This window comes from Cherax quadricarinatus, chromosome 84, assembly GCF_038502225.1.
Source record: "Cherax quadricarinatus isolate ZL_2023a chromosome 84, ASM3850222v1, whole genome shotgun sequence".
Taxonomy (NCBI): domain Eukaryota; kingdom Metazoa; phylum Arthropoda; class Malacostraca; order Decapoda; family Parastacidae; genus Cherax; species Cherax quadricarinatus.
The window spans coordinates 6,569,278-6,582,768 of record NC_091375.1 but is presented as its reverse complement, the minus strand read 5'-3'; the positions used below and the strand labels follow the sequence as shown (position 1 = coordinate 6,582,768).

General features: G+C 40.9%; 1 long non-coding RNA gene across 3 annotated transcripts in view; it reads right to left on the bottom strand.

The window, feature by feature from the left end:
* Window positions 1–2,973: 2,973 nt before the first annotated feature.
* LOC128704230 (uncharacterized) overlaps window positions 2,974–13,491 on the bottom strand; it is a 46,298-nt gene continuing 35,780 nt past the window's right edge. For all 3 annotated transcript variants that reach the window (XR_011394356.1, XR_011394355.1, XR_011394357.1), the window contains exon 8: window positions 2,974–5,620. This is a non-coding gene — a long non-coding RNA (uncharacterized lncRNA). The remainder of the gene's footprint in view (window positions 5,621–13,491) is intronic.

The window sequence follows — 13,491 nt, the reverse complement described above, 5'->3', positions numbered from 1 at the left end:
AGTATAAGATTAAGGGGAAAAACTAGACCCAGCTGTTTCCCAAACAACATTTAGCATTCGTGAAGTGTTTAACGTCGTTGTGTTGAAATCAACCTCGCATCGACGACCCCAGAAGAAAAATCAAAACATCGGCCACCATCGCTGCTGCTCGTCCTCCCACCTAACAATCCCAGTCACTATTATTAAATAAGATGGTTTACTCTCTATTTGGTTTAACATTGTGACTCCTTTTCTAACCGGCAGGCTCTAGTCTGGTTGATCAGGCCCTGGACCATCGCGAGACCTGGGCCGTTGGCCCTCAAAACACCCGCAGCTTTGTAATGATTAGATGTAGATCAAGCCGCACTGCAAGTCTATATTTTCTATAAACTGTAATATTAAGTTTAGTTCTTGGGGTTATGGTAATACTTGACCAATCACATGACACTCTTAACCCATGTTTAGATCTTCTACTTGACGGTTTCCAAACCTACAAGTTGAAGAATGAGACACTTGTGAAACATTTTAGACTTTCGAGGCTCTCAGCATGGAAATTAAATTGAATTACAACTAAATGAACGATAAACAACAGTTTAAGAAGAAAAAAAGTTAGGTTTCGAAGAAGACGTCTGATTTTATTGACTAAGAATAACCGACTATAATTTTCAATATATTCCATCTACACTAAATAATTACCGATGTGTATTCATTTATATCTTAAGTGTGACGCTTTCGGCATCTATCTATATGGTAGCAGTTAACCAAAAGGACACTTGCTTTTCTCTGACAGGGAAGCACATGACTGGGTTTCACTGTGCTTGTGGTCATTCGTCACGTTTACTATCTTGATTTGATATTTCCTTTGAATGTACTTGGGAATGCGAATATTTTATTAATTTTTCTTTCTATAAAATGTTGAAGGAAACATTGTTAATACATAATAAGACTTCAAATTATTACTTACTGTAGTTCATGAATAATCTAGTAATGTCCATACTTTTATCTTTGCAGACATTGTTTTGGGTTGTTGCTGCTGATGACGTAGCTGCCCACAACATGGGGAATATCTTCAACCTTACCCCCCCCCCTTCACTGTATAATCCTACCGGTCCCCATGGTTGTAATAATTCACCAGAGATCATTAATTACAATATAATAAATAAATTGTCTTTCTTTATCACAGCAAAGAAATGTTCAAGGAACACACAAGAAAATAGTTGACATGCCTCAACTGCTGTATGACAACATTCACACAATTCGGGAGCTTTAAGCTCGTGGAAAAAAAAATATACCTACTCCAACCCTACTAAAAATAGTAGTAATGAGGCGGATAGCCTCGGTACTGCAATTATTAATAGTTTGAGGTATAATACATTTTTAAATTTCATGGCCTTGTGTTTTTATTGTCAAGAAACTAATTTATGCAAGACTGGGCAGTCATGTACAACACTATCTTCGCTGCAAGCACAACAGTCGTCTTCTAACATAGGTTATTGATTGTCGCATAATCCTCCTGACATTCACCTAAATAAAATTTCCCATAACTAGATATAGATATTATCCACATTTTGGGGAAGGTTTGATCCAAGATATTTTCCCTAGTACAAAGATGCCCCTTGAAGGGCATCCGCATTTAACATGAAGATAGATAGAGGTGCAGCAGTCATAGGTGGTGTCACATTTGTCCAATCTGACACCACCTACGACTGCCATAAGATTTATAAGTTGCTTCTCCGCTCATATGCCGTATTCTATTCAAGATTGATGGACTGACCACATCATCTCAAGGTTGAGGGACTGATTACCTCATTCTCCTCCTGTTCAAGTTTATCCTTTGTATGGACTAATGAAGCCACTGTGTGGCGAAACGTTTCCTCAATAAAGATACCCAAGAGTTGCACATGTGTCTAATTTAACAACGTGTCGGTTCTTTGAACCATTCATCTACAACACAATATTATTTCCCCTCCAGTTGCACGTCCCTCATAACACTAGGCTAACAACCAACCAGTTGGAGCTGTGCCGTATACCAGTGTCCTAACACACACTACTATGCTAGCCTGAATTCATAACCTTCAAGTTATGGCTGGCATCCTAGGCACAACCTGAGGACCACTACATTTAAGCCCCCACACCTTTATTTTTCTAACCCAATAGGATTAATCTATTCTCACTAATACCAATCTAAATCACCCCCCTAACTATACTCATCAGCATCATATGTTAGTGAATCCTTTCTGCCAACTAATACTTCACTTCAGATTAGAGATTTTCTTTATTAACTTCGACTACCAGAAGCGTTAGACTTCACTACTTGTAAACTATCAAACGAACTGCAATTCTGAATGCTAATACTTTTATATTCATAAGAACCTGAACGCCCCTTAAATTTTCCAAAATATTGAAATTTTATAAACTCAATCAATATTTAACTTTGCACAGTTAGGCATAAAATACGTAGAACACCTACCAACATCCCCACTATTCTGTCTTCAGAGGGAAATTACGCTTCCCTGCTATATGCATATAGTAGATTCTCTAATTCTATACATTTTGATAGTAGAATCGAAATAATTGTAGACCTAGAAATTATTGTATATATATATATATACTACACAGCATACTCCAGGTATAGGCCTTTTTAATTTGAAGTGTAGTGGGAGATGAAGGTAGGGTCTAGATAAGATTCTTTTCTAAAGGATATTTATATCGCTCGTTGCAGCAGGGGAGCAATGATAAGGCTTCCGAGGCTTCTTACTTTATTTGCAAAATTGTGGGTACACAGGCAATATGTTAGTGCCCAAGGGGCCATGCCTGCGAGGAAGAGAGGAGTAGGTCTTGTTGGCTCTAGGATTCCTGGTCGTGAATTGAGTGATGTTTCTGAACTGGGTATGGACCTATAGGTGGCAGCACGAGTATGGCACAAAATATAAACTCAGCTGGCAAACAGCATAGGCTGTCTACATTTGCTCAGCCACCGCCACCATGGTCGTCCTCGACCATGATTGGCTTAAAAAAAAATCTCTCTCTCGCAGGAATAGGGCACAAAATAAACATATATATGTGGACATGGAGAAAAAAAAAGATGGGTGTGCTAAAAAACATCGTTGTCCAAGGCAGTGGGCATCACTGCCTGCCTTCTTGCATCTGGACAGATACTGCAACACAGGAGACATCACTGTAAAGTAACAGGGTACAGACTCCTCCAGAACAGTGAAGCAGTTATCGTAGTAGTTGCTGCAGGATTCACTCAGCCCGGGGCACAACCTGCTGGTGCCTTCGAGTGAGGCGTCGTCAATACTGAGCAGGACTTCTGGCAAGTGACTCAGGAGGCCATTTCTCGACTGGTACTGTTGCTGCGGCTGTCACTGCCAGCGAGATTGGAGTCATGGCAGGGGTGACTCGGGCACAACACCTGGGAGTCATAAACAATACTGGAGTGAGCGGGCTAGCAGTCAAAGTGACATCCTTGTACAGGCTGTGACACGAGGCCAACAGTTGCAACTGCGGCTTGACGAGTGTCATTCTCTCGACAGTTGGAGTTATAGCAGAGGTTAGTCTAAGCGTCCTCAGACTGGTTCTCTTCATATAACTGCACTCGGAAGGTCAGGTGAAGTGAAATGAGTCTTGATGGGAATCATAACAGGTACAACTCAGTAGGGCATTTATGAGTGGCAAACAGAGCTTTCTGTACAAGGGGCTCAGATTCTCGTAACTGACGCCCAGACTGACTAATGTCAGCTGTCAATGGTCACACTGGGTGACAAGTAACACGAGATGCTACACAGCTGGCCACAAAGCACTTAATCAGGGAGAGACACCTGCACTACACACGAGGTACAACATGGCTTGAGCAAATGACGCTTTTCTGTGCAAAAATCGACACTAAGCCATACACGAAAACGTGAGAACACAGAGGAATTAACACATGACAAGTATTGTCTCTCAATCTTTTCGGCAATACTGAAATAATTTGCTCACTGTGAAACTATAACACTCCATGTGACGTGATGTCAGGCAGCATGGTGACGTCATGAGGGATGTCATCGCGAGATGACGTCAGGGGAGGCATGTGGCTTGGGTAACCCGCGTGACTTCGTCCACACCCCACATGGCTTCGTGATCCACGTGACCTCAGGCACTCGGATACACAGCTCTGGCAAAGAATTCAGAGAAACATCAGAGAGGGAGTGAGAGCAAGGTGGTGTCATGGCAAAGCCAGGACCGCAAGGGGGGTCTAGGTAAGATCAAGGGGGGTCTACAAAGTCTCTGTAAATATATACTGTATAACCCAATTTTAAAACAAATGCTCCCCCTCACAAGACGCTCTAATACAGACTGGAGTCATAAGCGCTAAACCCACAAGGCTATACTACTGAACATATTCTTGGGACTTCAAAGCATAAAATCACTTGGCCAAGTCTTCTACAACACTAATGAAATAGGAAATGTGGTTAATTCCACATTTCTGAGTAACTGCTACTAATTTTTCCGGCTATAATATATCCTGCCTAAGGAAAATTTATCCCGTCATGTGAAGCTAAAACTTTGGCTGTGTAGTTTTAAAAATAGGTTAAATGAGTGGTTGAGAGTTGGACCTGCCTAACATGGGCCAATAGGCCTGTTTCAGTGCTCTTTACTTATGTCTTAATAATGGGTATGCCTAATTTAATAGGCTTTCCTTACACCCGGCATCACAACCTCTGCCATTACCCTCACCACACTAAACTATATCAGTATAATTTTTAACCCGGTAGAGTAACACAGAATTACACAATAACGTCAGGATGACATCTGTGACATATTTATTAGGGTACTTATATTCCCCCAGGATGCGACCCCTACCAGTTGGTCTGCTGCAGCGCTCCTCCTTATGTGAACAGTGCTAATGGACATAAGGGAACATGCCCACTTGTGTCCTAGATAGAATCTCGGTTCTTCAGTTAACGACACTACCAACTTAGCCATGATACATCACTTACACATATCATCTCTGCTTCCTACAATCTTGTAGGATGGATATAGACTGCTAATAAAGGTATTATTCTAACTAAAACTTCCTAAAACATAATCAGTCTTAAATTCTAAGCTTTACAAACCCATTTCTCCAATTTTTATCTCCACCCCATTCAAGGTAACCTTTAGAATAAATTCCTCATTATTTCCTGGCCAGAGATTTCATATTCGGTCGTGGGATTAGCTAATACTTCCCACTAAGCTACTTTTGATATCAGTTGCTTACAATCTTTTCTATACTCTCCCCACCACCCTTCCACCTAATACAATTACTGTCTGCTTCAGTAACCAAACTTTAGTGGACTTATAACCTGGAAACACCTTACAAGTGGGCCCTGCCCACCTCTAACGACGTCTCCAACTGCTTCATCTCCATATAACACTAAATGTTATGGGTCAGATCATTTACTAGTGTGGTTGTCTCCACCCCTCAGACTGGTCAATGTTGCTGTGTTGATCAATGTTGCAGCAGACACAGCCAGTCACAGCACTCCTCAGACTGGTCAATGTTGCTGTGTTGATCAATGTTGCAGCACACACAGCCAGGCACAGCACTCCTCAGACTGGTCAAAGTTGCAGTGTTGATCAATGTTGCACCAGACACAGCACTCCTCAGTTACCACACCTGAAACAAAACACATTCGCATTATAACCATGAACATTACACACATTGGTAAACATTACCATGTAACATTACTGCCTGACTGATATATCCATTAATGTTGAACATATTTATTAAAGAAAAAGACAGCTTACTTACTATTTCTTTCACATAAACCTGATGACTAACAATTTGTTTACATGGCTCACAAGATGCAAGTTCCTTGGATCAAGAGACCTTCACTATTTTTCAATAATGGAAACAAAATAGCCCAGAGCTGGATACACAATTATGAGTTATGTAACGCCTAGTGTGAGAATTATTGTTAGATCAGAGGAAGGGGAGCAGCTCCAGTTCCTCGCATCAAAACCCCTCCACTAAGGTCAATCACCCCTTTCCCCCCCTCTAAGACATTATGCCCCCCAAAGAAAATTAAGACAAAATATTAGTAAATTGGTGGCCAAACTGGTGGTGGGGACCAGGAGCTGCAGCTCAAGTCTGCCGTTGTACTGACAAATACGTCACCAGATAATACTTATGTTATTTCGGTGTATTAAAAGGATGAGTAAGCGGTAGAGCCGGCGGGGCGGCAGGAGGAGGATCAACATGTCTCCTCTGTACGATCATTAAAGGGTAACTGACCTTTAGTGACCTTGAGGTTGGTCACTGACCTGACCTTCACTATAACACCATCACAGATAACCTGACTGACTCTGATTACCACCGCTAGATGATCCATATGTTGTCCTTAGGGAACTCATGACTAATGAATCGTTGAGTGCATTTGCTGTTCGATTAGATAAACTTCTATCATTTATAAATGCAGTCCAGTCCTCAGCCTTTGTCCCTGATGAGGAAAAAAAAACTTCACAGTGTCGTTTGCTAAAATAGCAGCTTTTGGGGCAATCAAAGATCTCATGGTAGACAACCATCGCAGCGATCGCCTAAGACCAGTGTACTTGTATACCCTCGTAGTATTCGTAGTGCATTCAGTAACCATAGTCAGCAGACTTGTTACAACTGTGGTTACCGTGGCCATATTGCAGTTAATTTTCCTGATAGTCACAATAAGAGGTGTCGTACTGATGAGTACCAGTCAGATCTGCCGTACTGTACTTATCATAGAATACATGGACATTACATCTGAGTGCAATGCTCTCTATAACCTTCAGTACTCTCGATCTTTCCGTGGCCGTTCCACCCACAGAACCAGGAGAGGAAACAGAGGTCGTGGTTCTCAGACTAACCAGAACCAGGCTCATTCTTCCAATTCGGGGGAATTCCAGCACCCCAGTAAACTACCCCATGGTTACAGTAGGTGATAATGAGTACACTATCCCCATTCACAATTCCTTTGATGCCTTAAGCAGTCTCGAGAACGACAATCTCGCTGTTGTTGCTTCACACGTCTCTGACGTAGATGATTTTAGGGATGAAGTGAAATAAACCTTTTCTGATGAAAACCCTCCTTTTTTTTGTGCATAACTTCCATTGCAACGATTGCTCCCATAGTACAAGCATCTGTTTTTAATTCGACCGTTCATGTGTTCATGGACTCTGGTGCACAAGTCATTATCAGTCAGAATTAGGTCTTCCTGTAGAAGGAATCTAATCACACCAGACCACAATTGATCTGGTCTTTGAGCATTCTTTACATCCACGGCACTAAACAGAGGATCTGCAGTTACTACGCTAACATGTCATGATAAGGCATCTGTGACCACATTTGATCTGCCAGGTAAGTGTTCAAGGGTAGAACTGAACTTGGATAGTCAAGGAACATCTGGCTAACCTTCCAGTAAGTTGTTTATTCTGGAATAAAGGTATCAGTGGAGCATGGTCTGTCAAGACATGAACAGAGTACTGATAAATAATGTCTCGGAAGTGCTTTAAAGACCAAACTATCGCTAAGGCTTCTTAATCGGTTACTGTATAATTATGTTCAGCCTTTGTAAGGACACAACTAGCAAATGCAACTGCATTGTACTTGCTATCAGTCTTCTTGAGCTAGGATGGCACCTATGTCAACTGCACTAGCATCAATGGTTAGGTAGAAAGGCTTGGAAAAATCTGGGAATTTCAGAATTGGGGCAGATGTTAGCTTTTCTTTAAAAGTTTGGAATGCTCTTTCCTGGCTGAAGGTCCAAATGAAAGGAGCATCTTTCTTAAGCAACTCAAGAGGAGCTGCTATAGAAGAAAAAATAGCAATGATCTATAGAAACCTGCTAGGCCTAGAAAGGATCTTACGGAGTCAGCAGTTTTGGGAGACAGAAAATTTAATATTGCGGTTAATTTACTTTTATCCGTCATAACCCCTCTACGAGTGACTATGAGACCAAGAAATTTAATGTCTGATCTGAAAAGCTGACATTTTGATCTTTAAACTGGCTTCTTCGACCTTACCAAGTACCATATCAAGTCTTTTTAAGTGCATATCCACGTTTTCGGACATAACAATTGCATCATCTAAGTGTGCCATAAGTACATTACCTATTTGGTCTTTAAAGATATTAGTTATGAGCCTAAAGAAAGTGATAGGTGATGAGGACAAACTGAAGGCCATTCTGAGGAAATGATAATGACCTGTAGAAGTGGAAAATGCAGTTAGCTCTTTGGCAAGTCCTTCTCCTCATGGAGAAGGATTTGCCAAAACCCTTGTAACAAATCCAGGGTCGAAAAGACTATTATCGCTGATATTATGTAAGAGATCACCAAGTACAGGAAGTGGGAAACGATCTGAAATAGTTTTAACGTTTAACTTCCTAAAGTCAATCACTAGAAGCCAAGTACTGTCATCCTCAGATACTAGGTCTAGTACCAGGTTCAAATGGGATATGATGGGACAATAGGGTCGTTATACCCATCTTCTCACCTGGTAAGGCAATGGCTTTATTATGCTTAACAGATTCAACAAATGCTGGACCTCATCTGGGAAGTCAGTGAGAGCTAAGTCTCTACTGGTGGAGTGAGTTTATCCAGTAGAATGGATTGATCCAGTGGTGTGGATAGGCTCTCCCTGGTTGAAATAGCACCCACCCACTGGTCATGTGACAACTCGTCTTCTGCACACACAAGGTAAGGTTAGTGAACAAGGTCAACAAACTGGTATTCGCTCTCAGGTAAACACTGTGACCAGAAGTGTTAGCAAGGAAGAAATGGATCTTATCTCTTACAACATGCACTGATGGCTCAACAAACCTTTTACCTTACATAATCACTGTCAACTAGGACGTAATCACCATCTGGAACACATGGGACAACAACACGTGCACTAGCTGTGACAGACATCTTTCTGCAGATGACCTGTGACATCAACAAGAGATGGCATTACTAGTTTCAAGTAATTGTTTTCCGACAAGGCATCCCTTATGGAGGAACTACCACTTGAACTCATAATCATTGCAGAGATAGGCTCAGCACTCAAGGTTGTCTGGGTACCTCCGACTCCCATAGTAAATGAACACTATCTTGCATGCCTGAAGTTGCAGGTGGAACACAGAAGTGACAGGATTACCAGTGTCTGATCGCTTGGCTATGCTACTAGAAAATGCACTGCCCTGCAAGGACTAAATAAAAACTTCATACTCTGCAGCAGCATGGCAGATCTCTGATCCAAGCTGTTATCCCCAAAATGGTATGATCAAGTCTTCAATTTGGACATGCCATCTGTAAGGGTCAAGCTCGGTTCTCAAGTGTTTCATATATGCAAATCCCAGTAGAAAATCACCAGGGAAGGAAAAGGTGAGGGACGTCTTTCCTCGGACACAGAGGCTAGAGCCAGACACACCACTAAAGGAGGATACACGAGTTCGTTCTGCTAGAAGGACATGATGCAATTGCTTTTCCTTGAACAAACTAGACCTGACAATGTTTACTTCCACACCAGTCTATGAACTTATGAATGGGTGTGGTTAGAACAGATGCTTGTACTAAGGGACCTATTGTTGCATTGGAATGAATATGCAAACAAGGAGGGTGGTCATCAGAGAAGGTATCTTCCACTTCATCCCCAAAATTATCTTCATCGACAACATTTGAAGCAACATCATCAACGAGATTCTTCCTCGAGACCACATAGGGCACAGAAGGAATTTTGAACAGGGATGGAGTACTCATTATCACTTACCATCACCACAGGATGGTTTGACTGGGGCGCTCGGATTCCCCTGAATTTGAAGAACGAGATTGGTTCTGGTTATTCTGAGAACCCTGACTTCTAGTTCTTCTCCTGGTTCTGTGGTAGTAATGACTATTAAAGGGTCTAGAGCATCTACTATTATAGAGAGCATTGCACTCGGACGTATTATGTCGATATATTCTGTGATAAGTACAGTACGGCAGGTCTGACTGGAAGTCTTCATCAGTACGATGATTCTTAGGTTGACTATCTGGACAATTAACTGCAATATGACCTCGGTAACCACAGTTATAACACGTTCTCTTGCTATTGTTCCTTAATTCACTGGGAGCACTATGAGGATAACTCGTTACACTAGCCTTGGGCGACTGATGTGATTGGTTTCTATCAGGACCTTTCACTGTTACACAAACAAGGGGTGGTGCTGGATGATTCATAGTAGACAATGTAGGTTTGATACACGGAAAAGTACCTTGGGGACACAAGGCATGTACGTGAATAAGGGCTGCAAGCGGTTCCATATTTACAGATGGAAGGTTGAAGGTATAAGCACACAAGGAAGCAGGAGGCATTAACTTCTTGATGGCTCCAAAAGCTGCCAATATAGCGGTGGATCTTTTATCCTCGTCAGGTATAAAATCTGAAGATTGTACTGCTTTAACGAATAATGGCAAAAGTTTATCTAATCGAATTGCAAAGTGACCCAATCATTCATCTGGCATAGGTGTTGCACTCACTAGTTCCCTAAGGACAATATAGGATCACACACACTCACTGGTACAAGAAAAGAACGAAGCAAATTCTCGTACTCTGATCACGGAGCAAGATTCTCCAAGTCACTCATTTGGAGAAGGTTAGTGACATTCACAGCAGCTGGTGATCGAACAAGACTTTCTAGTGCAAGGACCTTCCACCCGGACTTTAGCTCTGGAACGAGCGGCAGTAAACCACACTTCAAGATTATTCACATTGCCAATGAATATGGGCAAGGCATCAAGAGGGTCACGAGCTATTGTCTCGGTGTTTGTTGTGGTCTGTCAGTCGGTATTGGAACAATAGAGAATTTACATAACGGCAATGGGAGCAAGAGTAATGATAAAGTATATGACACAATTTAGCTTAAGTGAAATTAAAGATGCTTAACTAATTCTGCGTAAATAAAATTTTATGAGACACACTGAACTGAGAAAGGAAAACTCACTAAAATTTACATGGCAGACGAGGAAATACTGTGAAACTGCAAGAATAGGATATATTACTGTAATCTGAAATAATTGCAAAAGTGAGCTTTCTTTACTCTCAATTCAATAAGGAAATTTGATAGTAAAATTGTAAATCGATGCAAAAATTATAAAATAAAATTACTAAACTATGTAAATGGCAATAGGCTGGCAACAAATTTTCTAATGACAAAAAAAATTAATATACAATTATAACAACTAATGGAATATACTGTAATAACTGAGGATATTGCACTGAATTATAACTTACCACTAAAAAATAATTACCGAACAAAATAGAGCACAAAATAACACTATGAAAATTTACGAAAGATAAAATTGGTCACTGCAGAACAAATTTCACTTCCTTCTCAGAATCAGTCAATAAAAAATGCACACAAAGATAATATAGTTTAGAAGAATAACAAAAATATTAAGAAATGACTGGTGTGAACACTAACTAAAAAAAAAAACTAACTTAATTTGAAATTAGGTAAGATAGTTTACTTAAAACAGAGCAATAATGACACTTTTACTTTAAATATGCACACTGAGTGAATTTGTTCGAAGTATTATCAATAATATGAATAAAAATGACAAGATACAAAGCTGGAAATTTTAACACAGAGTTGCAGGAACACAGAAAACATCTAGCGATCACTTACTATTGTTTCAATTGTTCTTGCATTAGATCTTACAAACAAAAATGAAATTGAATCTTGCTGGCACACAAGAAAATTTTACTACAGTCTGCAAAAATTAAAATAGGTAAGACACAGGATATATAAAAATAATTAACCCAAAGAATGGTACACACAAATCAAAATGGGAAACTTAGCACACTGAGGAAAGAATAGAGAAGGAATTAACTCACAGAATTAGCAGAAACACAAGGGAAAATGCAGGGAAAATAATGTAAGGCACAAGTATAAATTAATATGATACACGATAATGAAATAAGATATATAGAACAACACTTAAGGAAATAAAAATGAAGGAAAACATGTAACAGTTCACAGGGAGTGAATGACTGGGAAATTTAAAAAAAAAAATATGGTGCACACAACAGATAAGTAATAAATATGTACAGAGAAAATGGTACTTACTTCAGGTGGAAAGAATGGGACACTAACAATTATCTACAGAACACAAAAATAGGCACAGAAACGAGCAATAGCACGACACTGGAATTATTGCACATTAACGAGTCACGTGGAACACAAATGTAAAACAAAAATTCACATTACAACACAAGTCTCTCTGAACAACACAATAATCACTTATATTTTTATATATAAAAATTGCCACAGCACACGTAAATGTCTCTCGATTAAATTCTGTAGTGTCAACAGGTGGAGGTTGAGGTAGAGAAGGGTGGTATGGGAAAAGGTGGCTGTCTGGGATGGCGTCCCACACTTGTCTCTCGAAGAATTTGCGTTTATCCAATGAACTCACACAACTAGGCTTTTAACGGTGGTGCACAGGTACGAAGAAACACTCGAGTCTTGACTCGCTATGCGAACCATAAAATAAGATGCTAGGGCCGATATATGGGTGGTGAAATGGTCCACGTGGTTAATGGTGGTGGCGTTGTGTGGGCGGAGACCAGTGGACTGGCTGACCAGGCATCTCAGGAGCGTGGCACTTCCCAGTACAAAGTCATGTGATTTAAGCCGGGTGGCTTAGTAAGCCACAAAATTATTATTATAATCAAGGGGGAAGCGCTAAACCCGGAGGATTATACAGCGCCTAGGGGAGGATGTGGAAGGCATTCAAGCTTAATTCGGGGAACTGGAGCACAGGAAGCCACAAAAGACCACAGGGATGGTATTTTTCACTGACCAGCGTCTGACTGGTGAGTGGTACTGGAGACAATTGCTGCAAGGAGGAACTTGCTTGGCTTACTTCTTGCACTCTCAGCTAGGTTGTCTTGCAGGCTTAAGCCGTCAACACTGGCTTGGTAAGGATAACTTAAATCCTGGTAACTATGCACACAGCAGGCTAGGGTGTCTTAGGGCTTAGGTGGACTGGGTGGCTTAGGGCTCTCCCCCACAGACTGGCTAATTGGTCTGGCTTAATTTGTAAAACCCGGATCAGTTTCTCGAAAGTTAAAGCAAATAAGCAGAAAATGCACAAAACTGACCAGAAAATTGTGTAGATGCTGGAGGATGCTGGCTTGGCTTAGCATGGGGTGGGTAGGTAGCATCATCTTCATTGGCCTCTCAACGCGCGGTCACACAATGCCAGACTGTATAGTCAACAACTGATCTTCGTAAATCTGTGTAGTCGTCAAAATTATGCAACCACTGCTGCACACCAATTGTCGTGTGGGTTCTTAAGGAGATATTGGAGTAAGGAATATACTCAATGGTTGGTTTGGAGTCATATGAGTCTTTTCTCTATGTCGAGTCTATGCCTAGGGTGTAAGTGAGAGGGATACCTCTGGCTAGCCACTGACATGCGAGTGGCTCGTGATGTCACACTAGCCAGAGAGTGAATCTATAACATAGCTGGGATTATCTAAGTATACTACACAA